Here is a 14,355-nt window from a genome sequence, read left to right on the forward strand (position 1 = left end):
GTTTGGCGAGTTCAGACGAACTTTACGCAAAGCTTGGCCGAACCCAAACCCGAACGGTCCGTGGCACCAAAGCTCTGCCCCCGGAATCCCATTATTTTTTATTTTTAGGGATGTTTTATTTTTATTTATTTTTATTTTTATGAAAAAGGACGCAGCAGCGGCACCGCAAGCAAACGGAGGTCCTTTCATGTAAAAATTTTTATTTTTACATGAAAGGACCTCCCTTTGCTTGTGGTGCCACTGTGGCGTCCTTTCACATAAAATTCTTTATTTTTATTTTTACATGAAAAGACCTTCCTTTGCTTGCGGCATCGCAAGCAAAAGGAGCTGGGGAATCCCACAAAGAGATTCCGGGGGTGGAGCTTTGACATCACGTATACTGGCAGGTTGCTAAGGACGGCAAGGTGATCACTTCCTGAATTCCATCCTCCCTCCATCATTCTAGTGCTGCCTCCAGAATCCAGGAAGTGATCACCTTGGTGTCCTTAGCAACCTGCCGGTATATGTGACATCAAAGCTCCGCCCACAGAATCCCATCGTTTTTTATTTTAACGGATTTTTTATTTTTATTTATTTTTATTTTTTCGAAAAAGGATGCCGCAGCAGCGCCGCAAGCAAAGGGAGGCCCTTTTACATAAAAATAAAAAGCAGACCACTATGGCAGTATGTTAGTTATATGTTGAAGTCACCCCATATTGAAATAGCCAAGGTTGAGAAACACTGGTCTATGGGATACTCAATCAATGTTACTTGTTAAAGGGGGTGTAATGAAACAATTAAGAAAAAATGCTTCCATGCTGTTGAGGTAATAGCGCCCTGTTCTTTTATTAAAGGAGCCCATTACTTTTCAAGTTTTTCCTGGGAAAACAAAAGGCGGTTGCTTTAAGTCAGAATAATTTTAATAAGTGGATTCCTTAAAGATGTGCTATATCTTTCAGCTACAGTTGGAAGCTTTAAATTTTATGTCTACTTTCAGGACCTGTAAGAGCAAAGAAATTCTGTGTTTATGTGAGTCTCTCAAGCCTTTTTTCCAAATAATTTTTAAAGCGTATACAGTTTTTTGTATATTTATATTCCTGCCTTCCTTCCTGAAGCCAAAGACTATTTATATTGTTTTTTCTAAATATTAGTTTGATGCCTAGAATTAGTCCATACTTCTCAATAATGTTCACATCCAGCTTCACAACTATGTCTCATATTAGCTTTCAAGAATATTTAGTCGCTGAAATTGAGATGTTTGCACATGTAATTCTGTTTGTCACTCTTAAAAGGTAGAGCTAATTACTCCTCTGATCACAAATTATTTGAACCAGTCCCAACAAATAATAGCATGTTTTTTCATTGTTTGGGGCCACAAGGTTTCCATAAAAGTGCAGAATTCTGGTGTAGTAACTGTCATCAGAAGTCATTGGATCTGAGCATAGCCTGGGCATGCTTAGTTTCAGCTATGAATGGGTCTCTTATGTTTTCTATTTTCACTTTGATTTTCTTTTGACCTATCACTGTGAATTCTTTAACACATAACACAGCTATGTTAAACTGTTGTTGGAAGAAAAATCCATCAGTTGGTTCAGTTCCAAGCTGGGAGAAAGAAGCTGGAAACAACATGGAGGCTGATTGGAAAGAGAGGTTTTATTGATGAAACAGAACTACCAACCACATGTGATTTTGGGCAGCTGACAAAATAGAAGTGAGAGTGGGTGGATTTTTATACCTTTTTTGGGCTTTGTATTTGAGCTTCCTGTTCCTGTTTAAAAACATGTCCTTTAATTATCTGTTGGCTGGTGGCAGAGTTCTATGGTGTCATATTATGTAAGGGTCATAGGCTCTATAGGCAGAAAAGGAAATGCAAATCCTAGATGCTTGTCCGAGATAACCTGGTTAGCCTCTTGCTTGCTGTTCATCATCCAGGTTTCTGCAACTTTGAAGTTTGGACTGCAATGAAGGGGCTTTTGTTCTGAAAGGGTATTGGGCAATTCCTATTGTGGCTCATGGGTTTTGTCCTGTGTTGGATCTTGGGTGAGGGACTGCTTTCTAATCCTACCATTCTGCCAAGGAAGTTTCAAAATATCCTGTCTTGAATGGATTTCTGCCTGCAGTATTTGCTTTGCTAATGAATATAGCTATCTAGATACTTATCTTCCTCTTTCAATAAGTTCTTTATTTCTTAAATGCTGGCATCGGCTGTGGGCTATTAAGAAAGTCTTGGGAGCTGCTTCCTGCTTTTAAAAACTTGTTTCTCCATTTCTCCTTTAGAGAAATATAATATTCTGACTTTTAAAAATATTTCCCAAAATACTTCATTCTTCTGTGGTGTGGTGTGGTGTGGTGTGTGTGTGGGGCTCCTACACTATGTTAGAGTAGAAAAATTAATGTGTCCAACTTTACCAGGTCTAAGCAATCAATTAATTGATGGTTTGCATTTTGTTTGGCTTTTATCCAACTTCCAGACCTAAACTAATTATGTCTGCTCTGCTGACATGAAACTAGCTCTCCTGCTTGGGTTTATTTTACATTGAAGAAGAACTCTGCTAATGGTATTGTAAATTCATCTGTTACTATGTTTATAAAGAAGTTGGTAAATTCAGTTCTGAAACAGTTATCAGTGTGTGCTTCTGGTTTTGATTTTTGCAACAAACACTAATAAACTATTGATCCTTCCTTTGTTGCAGATTTTTAAAAAATCAAGCTGGTGGGGAAAAGAAAAAGAGCACGCAGTTCCTATATTTTGCAAGCTAAAAAAGCTGCTTAGTAAAATCCTCCCAGTCAGCAAGGAATCCAGTATCTTACTATGTACATTGAAAATTAACTACACATCATCATGAGCTTCTATTAGTCATTACTGGTGCCAGTGCAGATTTCATAACTCTGCCGGGGGGAAAGCTTTAACCTTTTAAGGATAAGTATCCAACAAGAAGCTGTTTTTGGATTTTTGAATTCTTTCTCCAGTCCCACAATCCTAATATATTCTGTTGGTGGATAGGCATTCCTATTACATCTGCCAAATGTTTAACAGCTATTTACCCATTGTCCATAAACCCTCAAAGGAGCATGGAGAGTAACTAGAGATGTAAAATCTTCCACCTCCAGATTGGGTTGTGTGTGTTACTATATCATTTTGGAATGGATTCATCTAATATCTCTCACAATGTTTTCCATAGTGACAGGTGTTTTGTTTTTTGAATGAAAGTGGATGGGCAGCTCTGTTTGCATGAACTGGCTGTGCTTTCAAAACTATGGTCAAACTGCATCACTACTTTCAGCCTTCAAGTCCAGTCATAATTGGTTTCTAAAGTTCTACTTCATTCCTTTCCAAGCTTTGTGCTTCCTACCTTTAACAATAGCACTTACTGCCAGTTGTTTGTTATTTTAAAAAAGAAGAATGTGATGATTGTATCATTATCCTTAAACTTCTCCATCTCTCTTTTTCCCCTCTCTCTCCTTCTCACATAACGGGAAATTACATTTCTGGAATTTTTAAAATACATAATTTAACCATTTATAATAATAATAATAATAATAATAATAATAATAATAATAATAAACCCCACTGATGGGTACACCTTGTCCCCACTGATGGGTACACCTTGTCATGGTAGTGGGGCTTGTGTGCTTCAATGAAGCTGAGAGCTGTGCCGGTGGTAGTGTAAACCACTGGTAGGTCTAACCTTGCCGGAGTGGTCAAAGCAGAGGAGCCAGACTAAACGTACCTAACCCATTTAAACTAATGGAGAGACAAAACAAAAAGAAGTCCATACTGGCTCGGTCGTCGCCCAGGATAAAAAGGACCGTGGTGGCTGCTGTGGAACCTGGGCAGCCATCGACAAATGAGCTACAGGAACAAAACAAACAAAGCTTACAAATCAAAAAGCGGCAGAAATTCTCAATGTCAAAGAATCGCACAATCATGAAGTGTTATTACAACTCGAAGCCTGAAAAACGTGGATATCAAAGACGGATGTACCAATTACGGAAGCAAGAATATGCAGACTCAAAAACAACAGGAAATAAAAATAATAATAATAATAACAACAACAACAACAACAACAATAATAATTTATTAGATTTGTATGCCGCCCCTCTCCGTAGACTTGGGGCAGCTCAGAGTTAGATATACTTCAAATACTTCTTTATTGTTTATTGTCAGACTTTTTAAATATAACCTAGCCCAGTGATGGTAAACCTATGGCACAGGTGTCACAGGCGGCAAGCAGAGCTATATCTGCTGGCACACGAGCCATTGCCCTAGCTCAGCTCCAACATGCTTGTGTGTGCTGACCAGCTGATTTTTGTCTAGCACAGAGGCTCTGGAAGGGTGTTTTTAGCTTCCAGAGAGTCTCTGGGGCAGCGGGGGAGAGGCTCCAGAGAAGCCTTTGGAGCCTGGGAGGGCCCCCCCGAAACATGAGCCTACTGGTCCCACTAGAAGTTGGGAAACAGTCCGTTTCCAGCCTCCAGGGGGCCTCTGGAGGATGAGGGAAGCTGTTTTCACCCTCCCTAGACATTGAATTATAGGTGTGGGCAGGGATTGGCTGATGCTCGGACCGGGGTGGGGGAGGGATTGCAGTGGGGTAGCAAAAATGTAGCTCCACCCCAGAGCACCCAATTGCACTGAAAGATGTTAAAAGAAAATGCAGGGCGTCCTGCATAAGCCACACCCACAGTGTGGTAGTAAAAATTTTGGTAGTCCTTCACTAGGTGTGGGCATTTGCGTATGTGCGATAGCTTGCATGCATACTCTTTTGGCACTTGAGAAAAAAAGGTTCACCATCACTGACCTAGCTCCATTATTATTTAGTTTATATAATTAATGACTTGCCAGAGTTGATGAAGGATTCAGGGGTGTGTTCTATTTATTTTTTTACTATTGGTTCTGTGGGTGTGGCTTATTTTGTGCTGTGGCTTGATGGTCATGTGATGGTGGGTGTGGCTTCATGCTCATGTAACTTGGCAGGTGAGGCTTGGTGGTCTTGTGACTGGGTGGGCATGGCCAACAAGGGGTGCCCCGCCTGGCCCCTCCTCTCCCAGCCATTTCTTGCCATACCCAGGCTCAATGTATCTATAGTTCTGTAAAAATGTTGTTCACCTTTTTTCAACTTTGTTGTCTATATACTATGGATCAGGATACTGCAAAATCCTCATTCCCTCCCCACTTTGGGGCCAGCCAGAGGTGATATTTGCCGATACTCCAAAGTACTCAAAATGTCTGCTATTGGTTCTCCAGAACCTGTCAGAACCTGCTGAATTTCACCCCTGCCTGGAAGTCTTCTAGTCCAACCTCTTCCTCAAGCTGGTGACCCTCCACCATTGAGGACAAATGGCTGTCCAAGGTCTCCTTAAAAGCCACCAGTGATGGACCACCCATAACTTCTCAAGGCAAGCCCTTCCACCAATCAGTTGATAAAAATACATTAATGGCTAAAATGTTTAAAAGCCTATTGGTTTTAAAGGATGGAGAATAGATGCCGTGGCTTGATTCCTGGATCTGCAAGGGACAAATCTCTCTAATTAGTTGTTAACTAGTTAGTTTGGTCCAATTCATACTAATCAGTAGTGAAACTTTTTAAAAAAAATGCTACACCTCACCTTTTGCTACCCTTCATTAAACTGAAAATAGCATGCTGTTTTTAAACAGTTGTAAAATATAATGGGGAGGGGAGGGGAGGGGAAGTGAAATGAGGGAAGGGAAAGGCAGGCAGGAAGCTCAATGTCAAAGATACTTCACCAGAAGAGCCCTTCACTCCTCCACTCGAAATAGAATACCCTACGAGACTAGACTTTCAATCCTGTTAAACAAGATCTAAGTATTGCCCACAAGATCATATGCTGCAATGTCCTGCCTGTTGGCGACTACTTCAGCTTCAACCACAACAACACAAGAGCACACAACAGATTTAAACTTAATATTAACTGCTCCTAACTTGACTGTAAAAAATATGACTTCAGTAACTGAGTTGTCGAAGCGTGGAACTCATTACCAGACTCCATAGTGTCATCCCCAAACCCCCAACACTCTTTACCCTTAGATTATCTACGGTTGACCTATCCAGATTCCTAAGAGGTCAGTAAGGGGCGAGTACAAGTGCACTAGTGTGCCTTCCGTTCCCTGTCCTATTGCTCTCCTATATTTCCTATACCTTTCTTCTATTCCTATATCTCTTCTTCTATTCTTTCATCGATATGTTCTATTACTATATCTTCTTTTCTATTCTTTCTTAGATATATTTTACTATCAGTATCTCCTCTATAACCTTCATCATGTATTTTACTATGTTTTACCCACTAAAACTCTCATTGTGTATTGGACAAAATAAATAAATAAAATAAATAAAATAAAATGCTGTTAGGCAGGAAAATCCTAATAAATTTAGGGGGAAAAAACGAGCAAGAATATTGGCAACAGCTGTGGGAACAAGGTCCTGTGTGTAGGTTAATAGGAAATTGTTGGATGATCTGGTATAGGGTGGGTGGGAAGATTGGGAGTAGGCAGTGGAGAAAATACACAATAGTTGGGAGAGGGCCAGTGAGAATACTCTGGGAAGATCAGGAGGACTGACCATCAGGAAGAGTAATCACGGTTTACTCAATGCGTTCTGACAACATGTAGAACAATAAACTAACTGGTTCACAGAACATGCTATGTTTAAATGTGGTTGGAAAGTTTAATAGTTCAGTGTTAGCCTATATCTTCATTCACTGCTTGAATAGCATTTTGTCCCTAAAAATCCACACCTATAACAAAGCCTGCACAAATCCATCATTTTAAGACACTGCAATTGTAAGAATATTGGGTGGGGGTCTATTCCTCTGCATACAACCTATAGTTTGCACCTTCATTTTGAGGTTTTTAATACACTATTTCAAAAGGAGTTAGTAAGAAAGCAGGACAGGGTCTTTTCTGTAGCAGAACGCCAGCTGTAAGATTGGCTCATTTATTCCTTGCTTCTCAATGCTCAGTAAAGAGGTCGCAGTTAATCGCACTGTTTTTAAAACTTGTGGCTTAAGATTTGTTTTAATATTTGTATGTAATAAATACAAATAACAGCTTTCACTAGGTGCTTTTCTGGTGTATGTTCCTTTGCCAAATCCCAATAATCTGTGGAGGATATAGCTTCATGTAAGGTATAAGACTGAGGATTTGTGAATTGGCATGTACAAACATATTTAAGCACATTTTGTTTTCATCTGTGAAGTAATGGAGGGAGTAAGTGAAATGTCAGCTGTTTGTGTGTTATCTCTATCTTTTCTCATTTCCTTCATGCCGATTACTGTTGCCGGAAATCTGTGTTGTATCTGGAATTGATTGAATTGTATACTAATTTAATTAAATAAAGGGCATGATTATAACAACATAGTTATTAGCTGGGACAGTTCACTCAGAAAAATGGCCAGGGTAGAATTACTGTTTCCCATTGCATCCAGATCTCATGACCCACAAGTTATGTCTGTCATGTCTCTGTATGAGCAGAAATATTCCCTTTCTTTAAGTAACACCAAACCTTTATGGTGAGCTGTCTAAAGGAAAGCAATCACACAATGGACAAAGGAAGCGATACAAAGACACGCTGAAAGCCTCCTTGAAGTCCCTTGATATTGACATCAACTCCTGGGAAACCCTGGCACGAGATTGATCAACATGGCGCATGCTGATCCACCAGGGTTGGCAAACAATCATAACAGAAGAGAAGCAAGCATGTGCCCTCCCGGCGTCAGATTTTGCTAACTTTAGGCATTCTTTGCCTCCACGCATACGCAAAAGTAAAAAATAGCTGAAAATCAAGAAAAATGGCTGCTGCAGCAGCTCAAAGGCCTCTCGGGGCAGAATAGCCTTCTCCTCACAGGTAAGAGACCTCCAGCTGTCCCTGCTGCTTGTTCCAGCTGTCCCTGCTGGTTCCCCTTCGCATCCCCACCACTCATTCCAATCAGCCCCACCGTTCCCCGCCATGTCACTGCCATTCATTCCAGCCACCCCCGCCCATTCCCCACCACATCCTCACCATTTGTTCCGGCTGCCCCCGTCCATTCCCCACCACGTCTCTGCCTCTTGGACTCTTTCTCCCCTACTTTTCCCACTGCGCAATGGTTTTTCACCCTCTTCTGTGGCGTGGGCAGCCGGACCTGGTGCTGCCACAGCTGTTGCTGCCAGCTGGGGCTCTCAGGTGTGTGGTGACATTTGGCTGCTGTGCATGCATAGCAACCAAAATCTCACACAAGCGTACTTGTGCGAGTGAGAATTCAGCAATTTTCACTGTTTTTTTTTTAAAAAAAAATCACAAAAATCACAGGAATCACCCCGGTTGCACCTGTGAACAGCCACCAGTAAGCTGGAGTTGAATGCACAGCTCCATTTTTCCTAGCAGAGTGGCAGTCCCCCTACATTCTAGGCGAGGCCCATCCCTGCATATAGGCCTTACCAGACACTTGCGGACACTTCGTGGACAGCTCACAACCTGTTAGCTGCCAAGGTCCTTTTCAAACATGATGGATGAGCATCACCAAACCTTGCTGGGAGAATTAGGAACCTCCTTAGTTAAATGCAGGCAGTCCTTGATTTATGACTACGATTGGGACCAGTATTTCTGTTGCTAAGCAAGGCAGTTAACTGAGTCATGTCTAATTTTACTGCCCTTTTTACCACGGTTGTTGTTCTAGTGTTGCCTTAGGAATGCAGACAACATGGCCCAATCCACCATTTTAGCTTGAAAGTCCTTATGCCAATACTGACAAAAGCTTTTACTCTTTTTTTTTCTTTTTGAAAAGAAAATGGAATTGCATTTTACCATATCTTTCAATTGTGGAGTCCTTGGTGCTCTCTGAGCTTGTCTTTTGTCTTGCAGATGTTTTATTACCCAACTAGATAACGTTATCAGTACTAGAAGGGAGTGCGGTTTTCTCCCTCTTTATATATAAATGGCCTGCCCTGTCAGTGTTGATGGGAATGTTTTTGGTGGATTGTTGATTAGGCTGTTGTTTATTGCTTGATTCTTTGTTTGAGTTGGTAGTTCTTGATTGTTGGTCTAATGTTAATTTTGGTGTTAATCTCTGTTTATCTGGGTGTTGATTGCTGTGCTTTGGTCTTTTCAATCTCCAGTACTTTTGAATATAAGTAACAATGCTGACTACCTGGATATCTGAATACATAAAGGCCATTTTAAGGGTAGCTTATATTGAATGCCTTGCTCTATATTCACTGCTGTTTGAGGGGAGCCTGGGAGATCTCAGGTCCAGTAATGAATCAAAGCTATTTCTAGCAAAACGAATGAAATCCAGTCTATAGATGTTACGAACTGACGTACAGAGTATGGATTTGCATAGCCGTCGCTGATTGGCTAATCTAACAGCGGGAGAAATGAACTGCAGTCAACGGCTAGTCAGTTTCAGGGAAGCCCTTAAAAGCAGCTTCCCTGCACTCTGACAGCAGTCTGTATTAGTTCTAGCTAATAGACAATAAAGATGCTGAATTGTTCCTACATCTCGATCCTTCATTCTGTGCGAATTTAACTATGACGATGAAGGCGGTTGAAGAAGGACAATAGGACAAGGCACCTCATGGCATCCATGCTCATCTTAAAACCAAGCACTGATCTGCTCCAGCCAAACCAAAGAATGGCAAACCAAATTTCTCCAGCTCCAGCCTTCCTCGATCCAAAAACAGAAGAATGGCAAACCTACATATCTTGTTTTGGAATGTTCCTGAAGGCAAACAATTTCCAGGATCTACCAGACAACAAGATGAGGACTCTCTTCCTCACCAATAAAGGTGCTGGACTGTTCCTACGCCTTGACTCTTCATTTTGTGAGAATTTAACAATAGATATGGAACCTTCATGAAGATCCATGGGCCAGACTATCTTCAGGACCACCTTTTACTGCCTCACTCCCAGCGACCGATAATGGCCCACAGGGTTTGCCTTCTCAGAGTCTCGTTGGCTAAGCAGTGTCAGTTGGTGGGGCCATGGGAGAGGGCCTTTTCTGTGGTGGCTCTGGCTCTCTGGAACCAGCTACCTCCTGAGATCTGTACAGCCCCCACCCTACTGGCCTTCCAAAAAGCCGTAAAGACCTGGCTTTGCCGGCAGATCTGGAGCTGTTGATTAAATGTTATGTCATTTAGATCTGGCCACAAAAGTTATGCATGGTTTTATTAATGGGTTTTAAATTGTCCTTTTAAATTGTTCCTTCAGATGTTTTTGTTGTTGTTGTTGTTGTTGTTGTAAGTCACCCAGAGTCCTCCAGCAGTTGGGCGGCATATAAATTAAATTAATAAATGAAGGGAATTATACATCAAAAGTTTTTGCTGTTTTGTCTGGGAGAAAAAAAACCTCAAGGTGGCAATGTATTTAAAACCCTGCTGTTCTGTTCGGGTCGTATGTGACCCGAAGCCAAGTTTGAGTCCCTGTAAAAAATTTTCCCTGCATATCTGAAACTTGAAATTTCATGACTTTTCATCATTTCAGGGGTTCTCTCTATGAGAATTTTTTTTGGGGGGTGGGGGGCTTAGTTTTTGCTGAGCAAAAAAAGTTACAAATCTTATGTTCGGGTCACATACGACCCGGACCGAAAACACTTCATTTGAAGTGCTTATGTTTGGTCAATTTGAAAACTTTTTTCACTTGGAAAGTAGTCTGAACATTTCTGCACACAATGATATGAAAATTGAAATGAAAAAATTAATCCTTATTGGTTTATTTTGCACATAAATGTGCCCCCCCCCGTTTTTGTGATTTCTTTTCAATTTATGGATAGTTTTGCTTGCAAAATCCATTCTATTTTACTGGAGTTGGTGTGGGATTGGTAGCTTGAACATTTCTGAATATAAGAAAAATATAAAGGAACTGAAAAAAATGATTCTTACTGGTTTTTTAACATCAGAAATAAGGCCTCCCCCCCCCCTCGGCTGCTTGCAATCATTTTCACTTTTTATTTTTTTATGCTCCAAATCCGAAATATTCTTTAAAATCTTAGGCATTCATTTACTCAATTTAACAATGCTGGTCATCAAAAAATATTTTTGGGGTGGTGGCTAATTGTTTTCTGGGCAAAAAAAAATCATAACTTCAAATCTGTTTCTGTTCGTATATGACAGGACCAAAAATATTTTTTTTAGGTACTTGAATTTAATCTTTTTGAAAACTTTTTCAACTGGAAAACTAGTTTGAACATTTATGAACATAATGATATGAAAATTGAACTGGAAAAATTGAGACTTATATTTTTATTTTGATCAAAAAGCCCCTCCCCCCATCCTTTCTGAATTTCGTGTCAATAATTTATATTTTTTAAGGCTACAAATCCCTAAGGAATTTTCCCCCAAAAGGTTTGATATACTAAATTGAACATTTCTGAACATGAGAAAAATATAAATGAACTGAAAAAAATGGTTCTTATTGGTTTATTTTTGCCACAAAAGGGCCACCCCCCCCCGGCCTTGCTGTGTGCCATTATTGTCACTGTTTATACATATTTGTCTATAAATATTTGGAATATCCTTTTGAAAATCAACCACATTGTAGCCAGATAACTAATTTTATGAAAGAAATCCATTTTACTAAAAAAAAGTATGTAAGTTTGAAATTAACAGCATAATTTTTATATAAATTGAAATAAATTTATATGCAAAATAAACCAATATGCATCAATTTTTCCAGTTCAATTTTCATATCATTATGTTCAGAAATGTTCAAGCTACAAATCCCACACCAACTTTAGCAAAATAGAATGCATTCTGCTAGCAAAACTATCCATAAAGTAAAGACTATTTCACAAAAACGGGGGGAGGCACATTTATGTGCAAAATAAACCAATATGCATCAATTTTTCCAGTTCAATTTTCATATCATTGTGTGCAGTAATGTTCAAGCTACCAATCCCACACCAACTTTAGTAAAATAGAATGCATTTTGCAAGCAAAACTATCCATAAATTGAAAAAAAATCACAAAAACGGGGGGGGCGGCACATTTATGTGCAAAATAAACCAATAAGGATTAATTTTTTCATTTCAATTTTCATATCATTGTGTGCAGAAATGTTCAGACTACTTTCCAAGTGAAAAAAGTTTTCAAATTGACCAAACATAAGCACTTCAAATGAAGAGTTTTCGGTCCGGGTCGTATGTGACCCGAACATAAGATTTGTAACTTTTTTCGAACAGAACAGCAGGGTTAAGAAGCCTGTGAATTGCAGGCTTAACCACGGAAATAGTCTGATGTGTATCAGTCATTAACTGTAAATCCCAAAACCAGTAAGTCTTGGCTGTTTTCTCTGCTTGTTTACATTAAAGCCAGCCCCTAAAATATTAGATTTGTTTTAATATTTGCATTAATCCAGTTTATTTTTTCACTTTCTTCCTAAAAGCCATTTTTCTGACTTTATACAGTGGTATCTCATAGTCAGGAATATTTATTACTAGTCTCACATTTTACACAAAGCGTATCTACTGAGCATTGATTTCAGATCCTTGCTTTCTTTCATGTTAGTTTTTGCCAAGAGGAACATAAATAAATTTTCAGACTATCTAAAGGGCTTTTAAACAGTTTTGTATTGACCTGGTGGTTTAGGCTGATCAAAGTTGATTAGAATCTAAATGCTTAGCTTATGAATTCAAAGCACTTTCCCAGAGGGCTGAGAGCACCATGGCAAAACAATCAACACGCACACAAATGTTGCAAATCAATAAGGTTGAATTTGGCAAAACACCCTGAAGTTAGCTATTGGACATTTTTAACAGATGGTTTAGAATGCTTCAATGCATTGAAATTGAATAGTAATATTAAATTTAACATTATCTAAGCAACTGCTGTAAACATTTGATGACCAATTATGTTTTCCTGAGATAGATTTACCAGCAAAAATAATAGCAAAAAGATTTTCGGTTTATGGCCGGAATGCCCTCCCAAATTGGACATGGCTTGAAAATCTGGGTGGATAAACCTTCTCCTGTGAAGAGTCACTGAATGAGGGGATTGGAAGGACTGACAAGTCTGCAAGTGGGAAGAACTAATTGAGCAGGTTTGAGCAGGCTTACTTATCATTTCAGACATTCTTCTGCCTATTCTATTTTTTCCTAACACAGTGCTATCCTGTTCCCTTAGTTTGATTATGGTGAATCTATGAAACACATTTTATTTTTATTTATTCATTTGTCCAATACACAATACATATGGAAGAGAATAGACATGAAGTAATATATATAAAGATAATATGTAAAAATAGAGGAGAAGGTATATGAAAGGAAGAAAATATATATGATATATGAGATAAAGAAAAGAAAATTGGACAGGGGACGAAAGGCACACTAGTGGACTTATGTACGCCCCTTACTGACCTCTTAGGAACCTGGAGAGGTCAATCGTGGATAGTCTAAGGGAGAAATGTTGGGGGTTAGGGGTTGACACTATTGAGTCCGGTAATGAATTCCACGCTTCGACAACTCGATTGTTGAAATCACATTTTTTACAGTCAAGTTTGGAGAGGTTAATATTAAGTTTGAATCTGTTGTGTGCTCTTGTGTTGTTGCGGTTGAAGCTGAAGTAGTCATTGACCGGTAGGACGTTGCAGCATATGATCTTGTAGGCAATACTTAAATCGTGTTTTAGGCGCCGTAGGTCTAAGCTTTCTAGACCCAGGATTGTTAGTCTATTTTCGTAGGATATTCTGTTTCGAGTGGAGGAGTGAAGGGCTCTTCTAGTGAAATATCTTTGGACATTTTCAAGGGTGTTGATGTCCGAGATGTGGTATGGGTTCCAGACAGATGAGCTGTATTCAAGGATGGGTCTGGCAAAAGTTTTGTAGGCTCTTGTGAGTAGTGCGAGATCGCCGGAGCAGAAGATACATAGGATCAGGTTAACAACTCTAGAAGCCTTTTTGGCAATATTGTTGCAGTGGGCTTTAGCACTTAGGTCATTTGATATTAGAAACATAGAAACATAGAAGTCTGACGGCAGAAAAAGACCTCATGGTCCATCTAGTCCGCCCTTATACTATTTTCTGTATTTTATCTTAGGATGGATATATGTTTATCCCAGGCATATTTAAATTCAGTTACTGTGGATTTATCTACCATGTCTGCTGGAAGTTTGTTCCAAGGATCTACTACTCTTTCAGTGAAATAATATTTTCTCACGTTGCTTTTGATCTTTCCTCCAACTAACTTCAGATTGTGTCCCCTTGTTCTTGTGTTCACTTTCCTATTAAAAACACTTCCCTCCTGAACCTTATTTAACCCTTTAACATATTTAAATGTTTCGATCATGTCCCCCCTTTTCCTTCTGTCCTCCAGACTATACAAATTGAGTTCATTAAGTCTTTCCTGATACGTTTTATGCTTAAGACATTCCACCATTCTTGTAGCCTGTCTTTG

At 39.5% G+C, this 14,355-nt stretch overlaps 1 long non-coding RNA gene across 1 annotated transcript in view; it reads left to right on the forward strand.

Moving 5' to 3' along the window:
* Positions 1–919: 919 nt before the first annotated feature.
* The window catches only part of LOC139165780 (uncharacterized), a 95,594-nt gene continuing 82,158 nt past the window's right edge, over positions 920–14,355 (forward strand). Inside the window, exon 1 of the long non-coding RNA XR_011558799.1 lies at positions 920–1,008. This is a non-coding gene — a long non-coding RNA (uncharacterized lncRNA). The remainder of the gene's footprint in view (positions 1,009–14,355) is intronic.

Source organism: Erythrolamprus reginae, chromosome 3, assembly GCF_031021105.1.
Source record: "Erythrolamprus reginae isolate rEryReg1 chromosome 3, rEryReg1.hap1, whole genome shotgun sequence".
NCBI classification, from domain to species: Eukaryota; Metazoa; Chordata; class Lepidosauria; order Squamata; family Dipsadidae; genus Erythrolamprus; species Erythrolamprus reginae.